General features: G+C 44.8%; 1 protein-coding gene across 2 annotated transcripts in view; it reads right to left on the reverse strand.

The window, feature by feature from the left end:
• Positions 1-5,242, reverse strand: part of MEGF10 (multiple EGF like domains 10) — a 156,211-nt gene extending 150,969 nt beyond the window's left edge. Inside the window, exon 1 of one of the 2 annotated variants that reach the window (XM_075600409.1) lies at positions 4,880-5,241. The gene's annotated coding sequence lies outside the window, so the exon portion shown is untranslated. Of the gene's footprint in view, positions 1-4,879 lie in introns of both variants that reach the window. The other variant, XM_075600419.1, reaches the window with a different exon arrangement.
• Positions 5,243-20,574: the final 15,332 nt, after the last annotated feature.

Genomic DNA, 20,574 nt, shown 5'->3' on the forward strand with positions numbered 1-20,574 from the left:
CGGTATAATAGGAGTCTGCAAATCATTACAGTGACATGTATTTCAAAGTACAGCTCAACCCCCTTATAACGCTGTGCTTGGGGTCCAAAGAATGACATCGCACTATAAGCGGATCGCATTAGAAATAATGTACAATTGTATGCATTGTACAATAAAGTATTTAAGATACCAATAATCGTGTTATAAAGTATTCATAAATACGAAAATTGGGAGCCACGCTTGTATCGCGTTATAAGCGGATTCGTGTTGTAACGGATCGCGTTATAACGGGGATGACCTGTATTATGTAGCATGTATCAATGCAAATATACTGGCTAAAGATGGGGCTCCTTCAGTTCTACAGTCACAAAAGTATTTGCTTCAATACAAAATGCTCCTTTGCTTCCTGACTGTTTGCTAACCTAAGGTGCACAACCAAACCGAGGTCTATCATATGATACAGATAGAGCATTATTTGAGGTATGGGACAGAGCTTCACAATAAGAGCTTCCTTGTGCCAAGATTTTCACATAACTTGGGATTCAAAATGTGTGGGTTTTCCTAAAAGGTTTTGGGAGAACCATGTAATGGTGAGATGAGAGTGCAAAAAAAAATGCATCTTCCACAGCGAAATATTGATACCTGTATGCATTTGTATTTATTTTTAAACAAGGGAGATATGATTTATTTGTTATTCTTTCTTTATTTATTGTACTTTGAGTTGTGGTTAAAAAAAAATGTTCATGCTGACCAATATTTCCTCTTGAAAACCCAAAAGGAACGTGCACCATTTATAGCAAAATTAATATGATAAATCCTTCTGCTAAACAGTACAGAGAACCAGGGTGAGAAAAAGAGTCATAGAGAGTGGGAAAAAATAAACCTATGGAAAAGAAACAAGGAGAGTTCTGCAGACAAGAAAAGATAGAGATAATACAATGCACATGTTCTAAAAGCTCATCTCAATAAATGTCATATTTATAAATGAACATATTAAATGTAATTAAGTGGGTTTAGGAAAGCATCATTATCTCTGTATAAGAAGTTAATTAACTACTCACTATTACGTTTTCATTGCAATATTCATAATCCCCTGCAGGTTTCGATATATATTTTATTGTGCCTGAATAACATTGTATAGAAATAATGCAGTCCAATACAAAATATGTCATCCTTCGAAAACCCAGAATGAATACATGTACTACACTAGCAACCTACTGTACAAGTCTGCCAAACGTATGAGCGTTCATATTGTATAAACTAGGTTCATAAAACAGAAATATATATCCATGGAAAATATATCCGTCTTCTTATTTTGTAATGTTAAGAACAGTTCCATCTCAATTCCCAGAACTAGAGATCAGAAGAAGCTATTGCACCCACAAAGCACGGGTCCCTAACTCTGGCCAGATTACTTACACAAATTAAAACAGAAGAGATCAAATGAATGATTCTCTATGGATCAGAACATCTCACAATGAGAGCATTTAACACTTTTAGAACAAGTGAACTGCAAGAGTTAAGATACCATCAGAAAGCCATACAGTACTTACCCATAAAGAAGCAATATGACTTAGCATTTAAATATATATATATATATATATATATATATATATATATATATATATATATATATATATATATTGCAGGATTAAAGCAGGGGGTCTCCAGAGCTGAACCCTGTTAATTTCAGCCCCAGGGACCCCCTGCTCCCAGAGATACGCACTTCCATCGAGTTTAAAGCTCCTGGTCCCACGGGCCAATAGGAAGCCACACCGGATGACGTCACAGTTTCCTATTGGCCTGCGGGACATTTAAAGGCACAATTACATTAGACACAGTTTCTCTGAATGCACAGATATCGGCGCCACTACAGAGGTAAGTATCTCCGAAAGCAGGTGGTCCCCAGAGATGAAATTAACGGGGTTCAGCTCCGGGGACTCACTGCTTCAAACTTGTAATAAAAAAAATATTGTTTCTCTTAGAAAAAGCTAACCTGTATTGCTGCTTTAAGATGTATACAAATATATATATAGCAAGCTTAAGCCTATAGGGAACCATGTTTAAAATGGTTTTTGAAGCAAAAAGTGGCACTGTGTGCTCATTTGCATGTCATTCCCTAGAATCCCTTGCTGCAGTGGAAGTGCTGTGTGCTGGGTGATAATGGTGAAAGGCGGGGTTGCAGACCTGCCTAAGACATGCAGAGGAGCATACAGTTGTATTTACACATATATATATATATATATATATATATATATATATATATAAAAAAAATATTACTTGTGAGCACATTCACATGTCTTAGACAGGTGTGCAACCCTGCTTTTCACCATTATCACCTAGCATACAGTGCTTCCACCGCAGCAAGGGATTCTGGGAAATGACATGCAAATGAGCACACAGTGCCACCTTTTGTCTTATTATTACATGGAACCCTTAAGCCAATGCTTGCTGTTTTTACAAAGATTTTAAACATAGCCTGGGATCAGATGCAAAGCCAGTTAACCCACTCACAGACAGCTGTTTCGACATTTGGGGTCTCATCAGTGTGAGGTTGGCTGTACTAGCTTTTCAATTTGAATGTGCTCACAAGTAATATTTTTATTTGCTATATGCTATACGGTGGAGGGTTTTCAGTCACCTTTTCACCCACCATAACCTAAGTAATATTAAAATAAATATATATATATATATATATATATATTACATTTTAGTAGGTACTGCCGGTATCTCTGCGGAGTTTAAAGCTCCCACATCACATGGACCAATAGGAAGACACAAGGGATGACATTGCGGCTTCCTATTGGCCCGCAGGACGCAGGACTTTTAAACCGCCAAATTGTGAACCCAGCCAGGGCTCCTACCGGCAGCACCTCCAGAGGTACCTCAGGAAGCAGGGATTACCCGGTGCTGAAATCAACACGGTCCAGCTCCGTAGACCCCTGCTTCAAACCGATTACAAAAAAGAATAAAACACACTGCCCTTGGCCTGCCCTTTTACAGCAGAATCATTACATACCAGGCTGGAGTGGCAGCCAGAGTCTGAGACCTGTTTCCATTAGGAGCTTACACTGTATCCTGACAACCACCCAGTTATTGGAATAAGAACCACAATACTACGGATTGGAGGTAAAAGTTGCCTTTTATCTTCCAGCACAAGTCTGGCAGATTTAAATGACCATTCTTGCGGAGAACACCCCAGAAAATGAGTTTTCAATGTTGAAAGGTCTCGAGGTCATTTTACTTATTTCCTCCTCTCTAATGCAGACATTTGGGTTTGTCTTAGGGGGGGGGGGGGGGGGGGGTAACCGGCAGCTTTTTTTCCCTGAACTGAATGTCTCTTATTACTCAGAATACCTAATAGTCATCAACATGGCACTAATTAGTGATCTGAAGGCGGTTTAATGGCTTTTACACCTGCTTGCACACAGTGGGTGTCTTTAAGTCATTTTCCAAGTCTTTGCTTATGTTCTTTCCAGCATACAGTGCTTGTGTAAGGCACGCAGCCTGTCGCTGGAGCAGTGTGTGTTTCTGATGTAACATGCAGCTGCTTCCCACCAGGTGTAAATAGAAACAAACCAAGTCACGCAGAGACATACCCAGCTCTCCTCACACTGCCTGTCCTGGCTGCAGGGCAGCTCTGGGTTCCTGGGGGCAGCCCAATAAGTTCTGATTTTATATCTTCTCTGGAAACGCCTCATCAGGGAAAACTTAAACGAGCTCTATCAACCGAAAGAAATAACTGGTTCTGGATTCTCAGGGAAAGGATCAGCCAGTCCTGTTTTTTTGCCATCCAAATAAAGACCTGCTTAAACGTGCAGTCCCTTACACCTTATTTTTTTTTTTTTGTAAAAACTTGTCACTTTTCAATAAATGTTTTTACGTCCCGTGTTTGTTACTTTAAACGTGACTGTAAATGTTAGCTCTCGACAGAGACATCTGCCTGTAAATAATAGTAGATTTGTATGAACAGGAAAAAAAGGTTCCTGGTTCTTGTGTAGTGAGCAGTGTTTTATTTGCCCGGGGTGTTAATGTGAATGACTAAAGAATACAAGTGATTAGCAGAGGGTCCCACATTGTCACTGGCTTTCCTTGTCTTACTATACATTATTTTGGGAGGGGTTGCATATTTTGAAGTAACTGCAGAGATCAGAAACCGCTTAGATTGTAAGTTCTTGGGGGCAGGGTCTCCCTTTACCTTATGTTTGTTGGACTTCAACGTATTGATGTACCTTGTATTGTAATGTTGTAAAGCGCTGCGTACATTGTTGGCGCTATATAAATACAATTATACATACTGTACAAAAGCAGGACCGATGAGAAGTCTGTCTGCATCTATCACTTTCACCTTCAGAAGAACTTATCACACTAGCAACAAACGGATCCAACCAAAATACACACAGTTACTGCAATGTGCCAATGTACAACAAAATGTAATGTTTGTCCTGTATAAAGCATTTCTATATACAGTGGCATTTCTGGTTGAAGACTCCTGACTCACCGTGTTCTTGGACATGATACACACAGAGCAGATTAATACAGAGGAACCTACCCACCTACTATCATATGTTATCATTGAGAAAATCGGAATCATGTCCTACAAACAACACATTTATTCAGTGTGTAAAAATCCCATATCTCATAACTAAAATAAAACAGTGAGATCAAAATAATCTCTGGAATAAAACTAAAATAGTTAGTTAATCAGCAATACACTTCAACCGTTATGTAATGAGATGGCTAACAAAAAAAATGACTGGTCTTAGGGAATACATCTTAAACATTGCAATCAACACAATTCCTCAAGCATCCCAATCTCATGAGAAGAGGCTACTGTATGTGTACAGCAATGATCATTGCTTTGGACTTGCAGGTCACTTCTTTAGTGTGGGCTTCTTACCTGGCTTTGATGATGCTCTGCACTGGATCATGAAAGTCCCACAGAACTTGCTGCTTTATTATTCATTTACCCTTCAACACAACCAGTTGAAAATGTAATAACAGAAACAACAACAAAAAATAGCTCTCTTGTCCCTTCTATTAATGAAATGTGTTCAGCTGGATCTGAGGGGTGCTGGCTGTGAGCAGATCTCCCTGGCTTCTCTGCTGGATCTCAGAGGGGTGCTGGCTGTGAGCAGATCTCCCTGGCTTCTCTGCTGGAGCTGTGTCCTGATTCAGCCTCTCTGGGACTGTGTGTTTTGGTCAGTTCTCAGTGCCTGTTGTTGTCTCTTCTTCACACCACAGCCCCATTCAGGGGCTCTGAGGCTGCGGGAGGGGCGGGACCCAGTCATCATTCACTGGGTGGCTTATGTGGTGCTATTATCAAACCTATTGTGACCATTGCCATAGTGCCTAGATTATCTTTAAACTTCAGATTTAGACAATGGTGGAAGTGTGAGAGTGTCAGGGGGTTTGGAGTGCCATTACTTTTATTCTTATTTTCACACCCAGTGTCATTGCTTTTTCTATATGTACAACTGTGCAATTTGATAAACAAACGGGATTTATCTTAAAGGAACAATCCATGCAATATTCTACGCGTGTATATAAAAAATAAATGCATCAGTTCTATAGTATTAGATAATACTGACTACATAATTTTTTTTTATTCAATGCCATTTCTAATTAGTTTTAATAGACTTTGATTTCTGTAGCATGTGTTAGCCCACCTCTCCAGCAGTGCAAGATGTTTGCAACACTTTCCTGCTTGTGACAATTTGTTGCCAATATTCCCAGCAGTTTCAGCTGCAAAGTGTAACAATCGATAATGTTACTTAGTAATTTAAGAATACATTGTAGCTGCTGAGTTACACTGACTGAAGGATAGATTGCAACTGAAAGGCAGCCATTTAGTGAACCCTGGGTAGCAGGATCTTTTCTGATTGATTACGGAAGAGCGAAGGTAATTTGTTTTCAATTAAGGTGGTCAAAGGCTGCATATAGTAAAAGAAAATATCCAGAGAGTCACATTGGAGAGGGAACGGCATCTGAATCGTCGAGGTTTCCAAGCGCCCGCTACCGGAACTCACACCACCAGACGACCAAACAGCCGGCTACACCAGTGACGTAGAAGTGGTGAGAACGCCGCAGACAGCATTACTCAGATATTTTCTGTTTTTACTGCCAATGGCACGCATGTAAGTGCGCACTCTATAGGGTTTTTATCTTTTATTATGATATAAAGTCTTTTGAGTTTTACAATCTGCTCTATGGTGTGTACTTTCCTTTCTTTCTCCTGAGATCGCCCACGTCCACCATACAGACACACAACATTGCCACTGAGTGTGATGGGCGCATTTAAACTCATCAGTGAGTACAACCTTTGGAGGATACTTCTGAGCTTTTACCTGCAAATTGTCACGGGATATCACGGGTGCTCACCACAAACCGGACTGGACCGCGAGGCCGAGGTGGGGATACAGGTAAACCACCGCCCTACAGCCACGTGGGCGGGTCCAGTAAGCAGAGTAGTTGTGGATAGCCTGGGTCGGGGTAGGAGAGTGTCGGATCGTAGAGGTACTTGCCGGAATCAGGGTTGGAGAGGTCGAAGTCCAATGCCAGAGGTCGAGAAGAGGAGAAGGTAGAAGTCCGATAAGCGAGCCAGGGTGCCAGAAGTCAGGAGTCCGGATACAGAGCAGGATCTATAACAAGGAGACAGGAACAGACTGCGAAGTAGCTTGTAGCAAGCACAACCAAAGACTGACTATGCTCAGCAATCAGCCTAGGGCTGATTGCACTAAATACAGAGAGGAGCCAATGGGGAACTACCAGCAGTGAGGTCAGACGTAGGTAGAGCGCTGGTAGGCTGAAGCTGGATGCAGGACAGGTGTGAGAGACTGCAGGTAATTTGACACCACAGGGGTGGCCATACACGCGGCGCATGCGACACACGGCGGGGGTGGAATCGTGGAGCAGCTGTGAGGATGCGGCTGGCAGGCGCCGGCTCGCGCAGGGGTCTGCCCCGGCGGCGCGCACGCCCTGCAGGAGATGCGCGTGCAGCCGGACGGAGAGAGGGGAAGATGCGGGACCGGGTGCTGCGCGCCTCGGCGCGGAAGTAGTGAGCATCGGGGAGCCGTGACGGGACGCCGCGGGAGGTAGGAGACGCGGCGTCCTTACACAAATAGTCCTACGTTATTTCCCCATGGTGTTTCCTTTTTCTCTTCTCTTATATAAGGTGTGGTCCACCGCTCCCTTTTTTCCTTGGAGGATACTACCATTTAAAGAAACGTTGAAACAGTTTCTCATCTGAAGGTTGAGTGGAGGACCATTTTCTTTTTAATCGATTTGGATTTTTTCTTCTTCCTCACTGTTTAAACACCATCACTGGTATTATATAATCGTTTTTTTGAACATTTAAGTCACTATTTTTAATTGTATTAACATATATTAAGTCACTTTTGCTTCACTGTTGACTTCACTGTATAATTGGTGTGCCTTAATATATAATATTTATCACTATATATATATATATATATATATATATATATATATATATATATAATCAGAGCAGCCAGCACACACATATAAAGAGGAAATCCAGATGCTTGTCCCATAAAAGATAATAAAGGTGTATATTACCAGATGATGATCCAGTAAGAAGAGAAAGCACACATGGGTTGAAAATTCAAAAGGTGTATTGAAACACAAAAACCAACGTTTCGGTTCGGTTTGGTTTTTGTGTTTCAATACACCTTTTGAAATTTCAACCCGTGTGTGCTGTCTCTTCTTACTGGACCATCATCTGGTAATATACACCTTTATATATATATATATATATATATATATATATATATATATATATATATATATATATATATATATATATATATATATATATATATATAGTCCTGTTAATGCTGCTATATATATATATATATATATATATATATATATATATATAGCAGCATTAACAGGACTGCATACCTTGCAGGAAAACAGCTTTACAAAGTGCTTTTGCAAATAGAGTCACGCAACGTGACGAAACGCGTAGAGACGTGGTGACGTCATCTTAGACGGACGTGTGGGAGGAGGTCCTGAGTTCCGTAATACTCTCTTCAGCTGATCCGCCTTCACTTCCAGCAGTGTACTACACATGGAAGTATTCTGAGCATTGGAGACGCTGAAACGCTGCAGGACTCGTGGCAGGAATTGCAAACAGCCACATCAGGTGCACAGTATCATTGTCGGACCCCCACCACATCCCCCCCGCTCCTGTAAATGACGCCCCTTACAGATTCTCTCCAATGTTTGTGTTATTTTAGCATCCTGTAAGTGTATCTCCTAGGGACACTTTCCTTTAAATAAATTCACCCTATTTGTACACGGTTACGTGCTATGGAGCTTGCGCTTTTTTGTGTTTTGTTCTTCTAGGTTTATAGTGGGTGTCTACACCACTTTTTCTGAAGCAACAAGGAGCTCCTGGGATCATTGTGTTGTTGGGATCCTCCCCTCCTCTAAACCATCATTAAGTGGAGACATTTGGACTTTATCCTTTTTGGACTTTACACTGTGATGTTTATTGCATTATTCGTTTGGTTTTATTAATTATTAGATCACCATATTCACAATTTGTGTTTATATTTTAGTTTCACATCTATTCACGTCACTAAGTAGCGCTACTTTTTTTGGTGTGTTTTTAAATATATATATATATATATATATATATATATATATATATATATATATCAAAGACAACACAAAAATTAAGTAGCGCTAACGAGGATGTGAAATAACCCTAATAAATGATAAATAATAATAACATATTTCAAATATTAAAATAAATTAAAATTACCACAATTTAACCTAATAATATCTACAAACCATAACGTGATAGTGAAAAAAAAAGGAAACCCCAAATTGAATGTTCCACTCAAACAAAAAATCCAGAGAGATGTATAATCCCAATAGAAGATCCAGGGAGCGTCTTTGCAGCTTTAAGGGGTGTGGTATAGCCAACCACTTTTGGAATCTATGAACAAAAAACAAACAAAAGCGCAAGCTCCATAGCACGTAACTGAGTAAAAAATAAGGTACATTTATTTTAAAAATCAGCAACCCATAAGAATGTGCACATCCTTTGCTCCCTCATACAATGATTGCTAACACTTGAAATTACCGCCAGCCGGAGCGCAGGGAAGCCGGGGACTCCAAATACACCAACACAAACGTGCAGGCATTGGATGCCTTTATATCTTGCTGCCAATTCATGGTGAACCTGGGCTGTTTACATCCACTCTGCAAACCTGGGACTCATCCTACCACCGCAGATGACCACAATAGAGATTTCTCTCCCACGAATGGTTCTGTTTAAAATCCTGTAAGTGCACATTCTTATGGGTTGCTGATTTTTTTTTTAAATGTACCTTATTTTTTACTCAGTTACGTGCTATGGAGCTTGCGCTTTTGTTTGTTTTTTGTTCATATATATATACATACACATTGTAACGGGAGACTCCTGTGGCGGGTAGGATCTCGGTGGCCGGAACAGCACGAGCGTAGTAGGGGTCACAAGCAGGGGTCCGAGGCAGGCGGCAGGTAGCGAAGTCAGGTACAAGCAGAGGTCCGAGGCAGGCGGCAGGTAGCGAAGTCAGGTAACAAGCAGGTGTCCAAGGCAGGCGGCAGGTAGCGAAGTCAGGTAACAAGCAGAGGTCGGCAACGAGGAGACTGGAACAGGATAGGCGGGGCAGGACAGATCCGGGAGCAGGGACTGAGAATGGGGAGCAGGGACTGAGACCGGGGAGCAAGGAACAAACAGGGACAAGCCAGGTTACTAGCAAGGGCTTTTACTGTGAACAGACTTCTATAATACAGGTACAGGTACAGAAAACAGATCAGGATCAGAGGCATGAGCAATACTGAAGGAGTCTGACTTCAAGCAAAGGCAAAGGAAACAGACAGGAAGCAGAGCTATAAAGGACAGAGACAGGAGCAACAAGAAGACAGACAGGCAGACAGAGGAACCCAGAGGAAACAGAAGACAGCAGCACACCCAGTGGACAAAGAAGAACTATGGCTAGGCAGGAGGTCTAGGAGACCCTGACATTACTCCCCCCTCTCAAGAGCGTTCTCCGGACGATCCTCCAGGCTCTTCAGGGAAACCTTGATGGAAGGCCAACTTAATGTGTACGTCAAGTGCTGATGGGAAATCTGTGAGAGGTGCATTTATCCTCATCCCAAGAGCGTTGGCATCAGCATCAAGAACATTAGGCATAGCAAGGAACTTCACCCGGGATCCGTCTAACGTCATAGCAGGGGCATCGGGAACAGATACATCAGGCTCTTCACATGCGGCAGAGGGGACATTTTCACTTTCCGTGGTCTCTTTTTGTGACCAATATATCTCTTTTAGTTTTGGAATCTGGAACTTCCCAATGGATACGTTTAACTCCATTGCAGAGGCATGGACATCAGGAATGTGGGCATCAAGGACGGGTGCAGACTTTTCACATGGGTAAGTGGGAACATAGAATTCACGTTCCATGGTCTCCTCTTGTGACTGCCGTTTCGTGGTATCACCTAAATTCTCATTAAGACCAGCTATTTGATTTTTCAGCTCTTGAAGCTGTCCTTCTGCACTTCTTTTCCCACTCAATGCAGTTGTCAGTTCGGCTTCTTTGGAGTTGAGTCGCGACTCCATATCTCCCAGCTGACTCAGAGTAAAGCTGAAATATGTTTCATCTTCATTTCTGATCTGCAGCTGCCGGTACTCCTCCCGGGCATTGTCCAGCTCCAGCTGCAGCCGGACCTTATCACAGGCAGTGTGGTCCAAGAATTTGCAGGCATCGGCCATTTTGACCTCATAGCGCTGTGTCAGGCCAGCCACTTGACAGACAGACACCTTCTCTCTCTCCTCCTTTTTGGCAAGCTGTGTCTTGAGCTCAGCGTTCTGCGCCTGCAGCGCTGTGAGCTGCTGAGATGTGTGTTCAGCTGCTAGCTTTAGCTCTTCCTCCAGCGAGGCTCTGGTTATGCTCAGTGTGGCCTTCAGCTCCTCATGCTGTTCTTTGGGGACACACTGGGTACTCAAATAATCTTGCAGCATCTTTATTTTGTAGGCAGTCTGGAAACTTTCTTCCTGCAGAACTCGCTGCTTTTCTTCAGCATTCACCCATTTCTCCTTGGTGTCCTGCAGATGTGTACGCAGTTCTCGCAGCTGACTCTGCAGCATATTTTCTGCTTGTGTGCGCCGCTCCAGGGAGACACGTTCTTCTTGCAGCACGCTCTCTGCATCCTGCAGTGCTGTCTGCACGTCTAACTTTTCCTGGGCCAACTGTTTCTTTTCCTCTCCTAATTCATGGAGTTTCTTATCTCCTTCACTGACTTGGACATAGAGATTCTTGCACTCTTAGGGTATAGTTTCAAACCTGATATTTAACCCTTCAAAGATTTCTCTCAATGAACATAGTTCTGTGTTGAAGTGGCAACTCTTCTCCTTAGAGGCTTCCAGCTCTGTAGTAAGCCTGTGAACCTCTTTCTGAGATGCTTCCAGTGCTGCGTCAACTTGAGCCATGAAAGTCTGGTACTGGGCAGAATCAGCGTAGGCCTTCTCCAGCTTACTTGACAAGATCACCCTGTCATTCTCCAACTGATATTTTTCTTTTTCCCAGTCACCCTCTGCTTTTACCAGCGCTAATTGCATCCTTGACTTTTCTTCTATCAATAGTCTGTTCTCCTCTTCTGATTCATGGAGTCTTTTATCTCCTTCACTGGCTTGGACAGAGAAGTTCTTACTCATTTGGTTTATAGTTTCAAACCTACTATTTAACTCTTCGGAGGCGTCTCTCATCAAACGTATCTCTGTTTTCAAGTAGCATCTCTCCTCCCGATCGACTTCCATCTCTTTTTTGAAGTAGCAAATGTCCTCCTGGGAGACTTTAAGCTCTGTATTTAGCCTGTCAATTTCCTTCATAGAACTTTCCAGGAATTCGTTACTTTTAGAAGCGAGGCGCCGATTTTCAGCAGCATCAGCATATGCCTTCTCCAGCTCACCTGACATGACATCCAGGTCACTCTCCAACTGGTGCTTTTCTTTTTCCTGGAGAACACACTTAGAAATTGCTGAGGATAGACAGCTCTGTAGTGCAGTCTTGGCTTCTTGCTCCTTATCTAAACGTCCATAAAGACAATCAATCGTTTTCTGTGCAGCTTGAAGCGTCTGAGTTAGGGCATCTTTCTTTTCTTCCACTATTCTTGGGATACGTCTGTGAGTTGCCTTAAGCTGCAGCATATCTCTTTCATCAAATGCAGACTCTGAGGTTAAATTTTCATTCTTAATTTCTTCTGCAACTTCCACAGTAATGCCTCCCTTCTTTTTCTTCTTCTTCCTTGCTTTAAGAAGTTCTGAAGAATCAGTGGTACTGTGTTCACATTTACTGCTCAAGACTGTTTTCAGAGTGGGAGCCATAACTTCAGACATACTGTAGGGAAACCAAACTTCCCAAGAAACCAGTAATGCAGAAAATGTGTCTTTAAAGCAGAAGCATTAGAATGAACAACAGGAATATTAGACACAGAGAGATACAAGATAGGAGAGCTGACCTTTTGAGACTTTAGCATCAGTCACAGAGATTTATAAATGCAAGGAAAAAACATAGACAGAGAAACCTGTAGTTACATCTGAATCTTTAGACATCAGGCGTAGGGATATCATATAGACAAAGAAAACCTGCAGTTGAATCTGAAACTTTAGAAATCAGGCATAGAAATATCATAGACAGCAGGAAACTACTACAGAGAAAACTTGCAGTTAGTTCTGAAACTTTTGACATCAGACATAGGAATATCAGACAGAACCTTGCAGTTAAATCTGAAACTTTAGATATCAGGCGTAGGGATATCATACAGAGAAATCTGCAGTTAAATCTGAAACTTTAGATATCAGGCATAGAAATATCATAGAGAGCAGGAAACTAATACAGAGAAAACTTGCAGTTAGATCTGAAACTTTTGACATAAGACATAGGAATATCAGACAGAGAAACTTGCAGTTAAATCTGAAACTTTTGATATCAGGCGTAGGGATATCACAGGTTATAGAGAAACACACTTTAGGGGAAATTGCAGGTAAACCTGAAACCTTAAAACCAATCATAGGAAGAACTACAGATTGCAAGCAAAATCACAGCATGCAGTAACAAAATAATGGAAGCACTCTTGTCTTTTGAAATGGGAACCCTGTGAACAGCAGTGGTCCAACCAGGGATGCAGAGACAAGCCTTGTCCAGGGAATGAAAAGTCAGAGTCTAAAAAGGTGGCAACAGGTACTGCAAGGGTTAACCCAGGCACTGCACAAAAGAAAAATCTCAAAGAAAGGTGCACTAGTCTCTGCAGCAACAGTTCTAGTCTCAGCAGAAATGTTTTTTCGTTATGAACGCAATAATTCTTGCAGCACACTAGCAGCAACAAAAAAAACCCTTCAAGATCACAACTGGGATTTCCAAAAAAGAAACGAAAGTTCTTATCTTCAACCATGCGGATGTGGTCTGCTGCAGCAGGCAGGAAAGGGTGCAGGCAGAAGAAGACTCTGGTCCAGCGAGGTCCAGAAGTGGCCTTTGCTTTCTTTCACGGGAGACTCCTGTGGCGGGTAGGATCTCGGTGGCCGGAACAGCATGAGCGTAGTAGGGGTCACAAGCAGGGGTCCGAGGCAGGCGGCAGGTAGCGAAGTCAGGTAACAAGCAGGGGTCCGAGGCAGGCGGCAGGTAGCGAAGTCAGGTAACAAGCAGAGGTCGGCAACAAGGAGACTGGAACAGGACAGGCGGGGCAGGACAGGTCCGGGAGCAGGGACTGAGAACGGGGAGCAGGGACTGAGACCGGGGAGCAGGGACTGAGACCGGGGAGCAAGGAACAAACAGGGACAAGCCAGATTACTAGCAAGGGCTTTTACTGTGAACAGACTTCTATAATACAGGTACCAAAAAAAGATCAGGATCAGAGGCATGTGCAATACTGAAGGAGTCTGACTTCAAGCAAAGGCAAAAGCAACAGACAGGAAGCAGAGCTATAAAGGACAGAGACAGGAGCAACAAGAAGACAGACAGGCAGACAGAGGAACCCAGAGGAAACAGAAGACAGCAGAACACCCAGTGGACAAAGAAGAACTATGGCTAGGCAGGAGGTCTAGGAGACCCTGACACACATACAGTTATTTGTTGGACCACAGTGCACATTTATTAACTGTTTGTATGAGAACGCCACCCTAGATTTTCTGTTTAGAATTACAATGCAGGAAAAGCAGGAAAAAGAAGCTCTGCCGAGGACTACAAGCCCCCCAGAACTGAATGTGATCATTTATTATGGGTTACATAATTAATCCTTCCTTTAAACCCTTATCTCACTTCCTCAAAGAAGCAGGAATGTGGCAACAGGTGTAGATAAAAGTGAGAACGGTACTTACCAACATGCAGTTAAGCATGGCAGGTAAGGCCTAAATCCCCCCTATAAAAACAAGATACTGAAAAGCGATGGCCTTCATTTTCCAAAAGGCTATATAGTCCCTGGGCTTGACAGCGTTCAGGAAATAGGCACGAAGACAGAGGATGCTAAGATTCAACAGGGATTGAACTAGAACTGGCAGGCTCTCTCCAGCGAAACAGCACTGCACAAACTGGAAGACAAGCTTAAATTCCCAAATGATATGCCACATAATTAAGTCACACAGACAGTAGAAGTGAAAGTGAAGTGGAAAACTTCTACCATGATATAACCCAATTTAACAACAAAGGAAATTGCCACCCAAGATCATTATGTGAGATTTCAATGCAAAGATTAAGCATCCATTGGTAAGTATTGTTACAGCAACCGATTGGTAGAATTGGCAGAATGTGTAAACTTCTCTATCATTAATCTGAACTCTGCACAACAACAACGTGGCAACTGTGAGAACTTGACTTGCTAAATTATGTGATTATTTGTACTCTTTCTATCCTCCAATATCTGGGAAGTCTCTCCCCTGCATCTCACTATGCCCTGCCTATTGCCATTTCTGATTACTGTTTCCTCACTCCTTTGTGAACATTACTGTTCTCTCCAACTTCCCCATTCCCCTCCTATCCACATTTCTTTATCTCTCCTCCCCTCCACCTATGCATGTTCCTATACACTGCACCATTATTTATACACCTCTCTCCCAACAACTTCTTTACCCCTCAATAAAAAGCACCCACACAAATCCTCTATTCACACCCTATATCTACTCCTTCCTGCTGCTGGGGATCTCACCTATGCCTGGACCCAGACTATACACCTGCTCTCACCCACGCCTCCCTGCCATCTCTTCCCCTGTAAATGGTGTTAACCTTCTGATTTAATACTGACTAACCTTAAACTCAACCCACAAATCAAGCATCCCAATAGCCGGCACTTATGGCTATTGTCACACACGCACAGTCACTCCTGTCACCCTTTGTGGCCAAGCACTGCCATCTACAGCACATATTCCTCATCTGCTGTCTCTCTAAGTCCCCCATCATACCACTTAGATTGTAAGCTCTTTGGGGCAGGGATTTATTTCCTATTTTTTTATTTTGCTGCGCTTATTGTATTATTATAATTCCCTGTAGTGCATTCTTTGTGAAGCGCTGAGTACACTTTTGGCGGCGCTATATAAATAAAGACATACAATAAAATTAATTATTTAAGAAGAATGCAAATATAAAACAGACATGAAATGCACCCAATGGAATCAAGAATGAAATTGATGAAAACCTAGCTAACAAGAAACAAGTGATTGAAAACTGCTCCGTCCTAAACCGTTTTGACACAATAAGTGATCATTGATTGGTGCGCTGCAAATGAAATCTTAATGCTAAGATGCAAAGAGGAAAACTCATTACAAATACAAAATCAATCAACATCGAGATCCCCTAGAATGGCAGCAGAGAATTCCAACGAGGGCTGAGTAACCGCTTAGGTTTGCTCGAAACACACTGGTAGCAATTCTGAAAAACATATGAAGATAATATCTGAAAGCAGAGATAACTGGAGAAACCACTAGCAAAAAAATAGTTTAAGAAAATATCAGGAGAGAAAGCACTTGCTGGTAAAATGGGAAAAAATGAAGCAATCTGCAGATGCACACACACATTCCCAGCTAGCTCAAACTCCCAAACCCACCACATCATGAATATATATTTATGCCAAAATGAGTGCTACGGAGCGTGGCAAATGTATACAACAAAAGACAGGGGTGCCCAATGCTACATCAAATTGACAAAACATATATGGTAATAAGTGTAACCATGCTGTAAAATGGCTACAGTCATCTCTCCTGCTGACAGTAAGGCCTGGTAAGTTATGGGCCTGCCAGCAGTAACCCTGGTGAGGTGCCCTATGTATGGATGGGAGTGGTCACATGCTCTGAATCCATGATTAGTGATGTCAGAGTTGTGCCAGCCCCCAGAGGATACATAAGGCACAGCACTGCTCAAAAGTTAGTTGTTGGAAAGTGGTTCAGTGAGTTGGTAGTAGATGATGAAGAAAGGAGCAAGTCTGAGTACAGACTTGGGAGGAGACAGCTTATAAGACTGTGACCAGGGACCTGGCACAGGGAATATCTCCCTAAGGGGAGATAGGGAATCCACCAATTTGGGAAAAGACACCTTTCAAAGGGAAGTGCGGTGAACATGAGCGGCTGAGTACAACCGCTGTGAAGGGCAGCTGGCCCGCCGCAAGTCAATAAAGATGATCTTGTTAACTCATACTCTCGTGTGTAAGTGTGGAGTGATTACACAGAGGAGTGCACCACAGAGGAGTTCCTCACCAGGACCATCCACAAGCGGACGCTGGGATCCTGATGAGGTGGAGGCGCTGCACTGGATCTAGGTAGGACTCAAGCACACTACCTCAGCTGCCTGTCTGTCTGGGTTGGCAATCCCCACACAACATCACGTGGGAGACTCAGGAGTCCTGTTGCCAACAGGTGCACCACCAGACACTACACTGTAATGGAGACTGGTTAGACCACAGGGGCCAATGTGAGATTGGGTGGGTCAGGCTAGGCCAGAAAATCCGTTACATTTGGAGGCGCTGCTGAGATACCTGTCAACAGGACAGGCTTTTGTTAGGTCACTTGGAAACAGGGAGAGTGTCTGCTGCCACTTTGTGCTACGTTGGGACGGACCTAGGGGTAGTCAGGGGGCTGATGAAGGTTGTCAGTTCGCAGGGACGACCTAGGGGCCTGAAAGGAGTTGGGGGTTTGGAGCCGGGCTATAGCTGTCCTAGTCACCTTGAGGCAGTGCTAGCTGGTAGGATGCCTAAAGGGATAGCCTGTTAACGTGATCAGGAATCCTGGAGAGGGTCTGCGCTAGGCTAGCCAACAGTAGGTAGACGCCCAAGTACTGCATGGAAGAGCCAGAGTACTCTAGCCCATTCCAGACCACTTACCGAAGGGAGCACAGACTGGGAGGAAGGAGACACAGCAGACACAGATAGAGTGAGCCTAGCCTGAGGTAGTGCAAACACGAGTCCAGCCTACATTAGGTACACAAGGTGGTGCATCAAGGTAATCTTTATTGTACCGGTGTGGTAGCTGCCCCGCAGAGAGGAGCTCCATGTACAATAATCATAAGTACAGTGAAAGAATGGCGACCGCAAGAATGGAGGATCCGCGCGGTGCGGAAGGTCCAAGATGGCGGACGGAGGCTAATGGAGAGAGGGCACATGGCGTGTGTGCGGGTGAAGAGCAAGCTAAGGAAATTACTTTCACGAGCCTGCTGTGGAGTGGTGCTAAGGCTGTGGTCGCACCGTTTTGATCCTGCCTAGGACCGCAGGGTACTACCCTGGAGGACAGTGTTGAGGATATTGTGATTGTGGCTGGTGGAAAAGAAGGATCTGCTTGCCAGCCGGTGAGCGCTATGCAAAAAGCTACCTCAGTAGCTAAAGTGATTGGCAAGGCTAACCAAGATGGCGGCTCCCGCTTCCCTGGGAGACCGCGTGGGCTCATTGCAGAGAACTCTGCAGTTGCAAAAGTTGCAGACAGTTGGCCGGGATTGGCGCCAAAGAAAGAACCCCACCCTGTTGGGGGTAATGGCGCGAAGGCTGTGGCCGCGCCCTCCAGGACTGTGAAAGGTGTGGCCTCAATTAAAGGACATCCTATTAAGCTGTGGGACCCGCCCATAATTGCTACAAGTGGGGGTGGTTTCCAGCTTTGTCAGATGAGGGTGGAGCTAGTCAAGGGAGTGGCTGGTGACTCAACCCCTGCTTGCCAGTCACGTGGAGCCAGTTCACAGAACAGACCGCTGCTGCAAGTATCTCCTACTAAGACAATGGCCTGTCCACAAGAAGCGACTGCCATGGTATCTACCCAGCCATATTCAGTACCAGGAGGCTTACTGGTGATTTGGGTGGCGGGCACCGAGACTGTGGTGTGCCTCGGTCTACAATGCAGGCTACCCAGCGGTACCATGGGCACGGTGGCACGCTTCCTGCAATGTGGTAGGCAGTACCTGTGGCCTATGCCTACATTTGTGCCCATCCAGACTATCGAACCCGCGCGGGATATGGCTAGTCTGTCCGCCGGGTCCCCCGGTGCACTGTGGAAAGAAGGTGCAGATCCCAGAGAATGGGGATCGGGGCCGGTTGCTAAGGCCGAGCCCGAGGAGAAAGGAGCGGTCGGTCAGCGTACCGACCGAGAGACTAAAAGGCGGTCGCCATGAACGGTGACCCCGAGCAGAGTGGAAACGGATTCCTCCGATGAGGAACCCAGAGTGTCGTCCGGTGCAGTCATCCGGCCTGTGGCAATATCCTGTTGAGAAAACGGGAGGAAGGTACCACTTACCGGGAGTATCGGTGAGAGGAGTCGGGTGTCGCCAGAGGAGCGGAAGGCCGAGAGGCGAAGTCCTTCCATTTCTGGGACCAGTGGGTCCAGCGGTGACGGGCGATCCACGTCCACCCTGCGGAGCGGTAAGAGCAGCCCTTGTTCTCACCAGGCTCTGGTGACGGCATCCGTGGAGGAGAGGCGGTGTCAGGCCCAGGTGGTGCACGAGAAGGCAGCGGAATTTCCGGACGTCATTCTGGAAGAAGAGATCCCGCATGGGGATCCATCTCAAGATGGCGGAGTTTCCGGTTCCGGTGATGACGTCACATCCGGCGGAGGTAGCGGAACGACCGGAGAGATGACAACAACGCCTCGGCGATCGGGCTGTTCTTCCCGATCACCTGTGACAACAAAGAGCTGGCAGGCTGCGAGGAGAGTCGAGAAGGGTGAGGTTCAACCAGCGGGTAGAGAGCTGGTAGAGAGCAAGGGTAGAGAGCGGGTCGGAACTCCGCGGATACCATTTGCCTGTCCATATGCCCAAACCCATGCCCTAGATAAAGCTCCTGTCCCCGTCACCTTTTCCCGTGGGTCCACATCCAGTTTGGGAATGTCGGGAGGGTCCCAGGGAACTTCGGAGGAACGGACTGGGGAGAGACTGGCGAGTTATACGTCCGATGATGGGTCGGTGGGTGGAGGCTATTCGGGGGAGGCATCTACGTCTAGTTGGAGCCCTAGCGTGGCTATTGTGAAATTAGAGGAAAGGCCCAAACGTGTGGGGTGGCCTAAGTCCCGATCTACCGGGACATCGGGGGTGTCTTCCTGGGGGGACACAGAGGAGGGAGACTCCCTAGAGTCAGAGCCCGAGAAGGTTAGGGAGACCCGGGGGTGGGCCCCATTATTTGGGGGTTATGTGGGATGGATGGACCGCACTCGGTTCATACTACAAAGGGAGGATGTAGTAGATTACTGGTGGGCTAAAGGGGAATTTACGCCGGAGAAGCGGCAAAAGGAGATGCAGGAGCGGTGGTTTCAAATCTGCCACGGCAGTATAAAGCCCAAGGGTCCCAGTATACTGACAGACCCCGTGGACCCAGACAAGCCCCTATCATGGGTGTTGCCAGGGAAGGCAGGGAATGCTAATTTAACACGGTGTAGCCAGGCTGAGAGGGCTATTACCGCCAAGTACAAGTATACATGGCTTGGAATATCCCTACGTTCCGGAACCCCTCATGCAGGAGATCAAGGACAATAGGGACAGATGGTTGCGAGAGACCATAGAGGAGTATATGGTGAATAAGGGGGGTGCCATTAAGGGCAGCAGAGCTGAGGAGAGGATAGCACACCTTATGCGGGTGTGGAGTATAGGCAGGAATGTCTATAAGCACAAAGTGGTGTATCGACCTGAAAGGGGGTTGCCACGCGATTATAGTGTGACCGTCCTGGACATGGGGGGTTGGGAAGTTAAGAAACCCGATCCTCGTCACTACTATTAGGGGGAACAGGATGGCTGTTGCGTAAGTTAGTGGCTGCTGGTCAGGGCTTGCTTGGCGCAATATGGTTGTTAAATGTGTCAATGTTGTGACTAATAATGTGTGTCATTCATTTTACAGTGCTTCCTGAAGAAAGGTACTTCAAATTTAGGTCCCAGCCGGGGTCGGTGGGATTCACCAGGGGGAGAATGTAACCAACTGTAAAATGGCTACAGTCATCTCTCCTGCTGACAGTAAGTTATGGTAAGTTATGGGCCTGCCAGCAGTAATTATGGAGGTTTGCCCTCACACCCTGGTGAGGTGCCCTATGTATGGATGGGAGTGGTCACATGCTCTGAATCCATGATTAGTGATGTC

This window comes from Ascaphus truei, chromosome 1, assembly GCF_040206685.1.
Source record: "Ascaphus truei isolate aAscTru1 chromosome 1, aAscTru1.hap1, whole genome shotgun sequence".
In the NCBI taxonomy this organism is placed as follows: domain Eukaryota; kingdom Metazoa; phylum Chordata; class Amphibia; order Anura; family Ascaphidae; genus Ascaphus; species Ascaphus truei.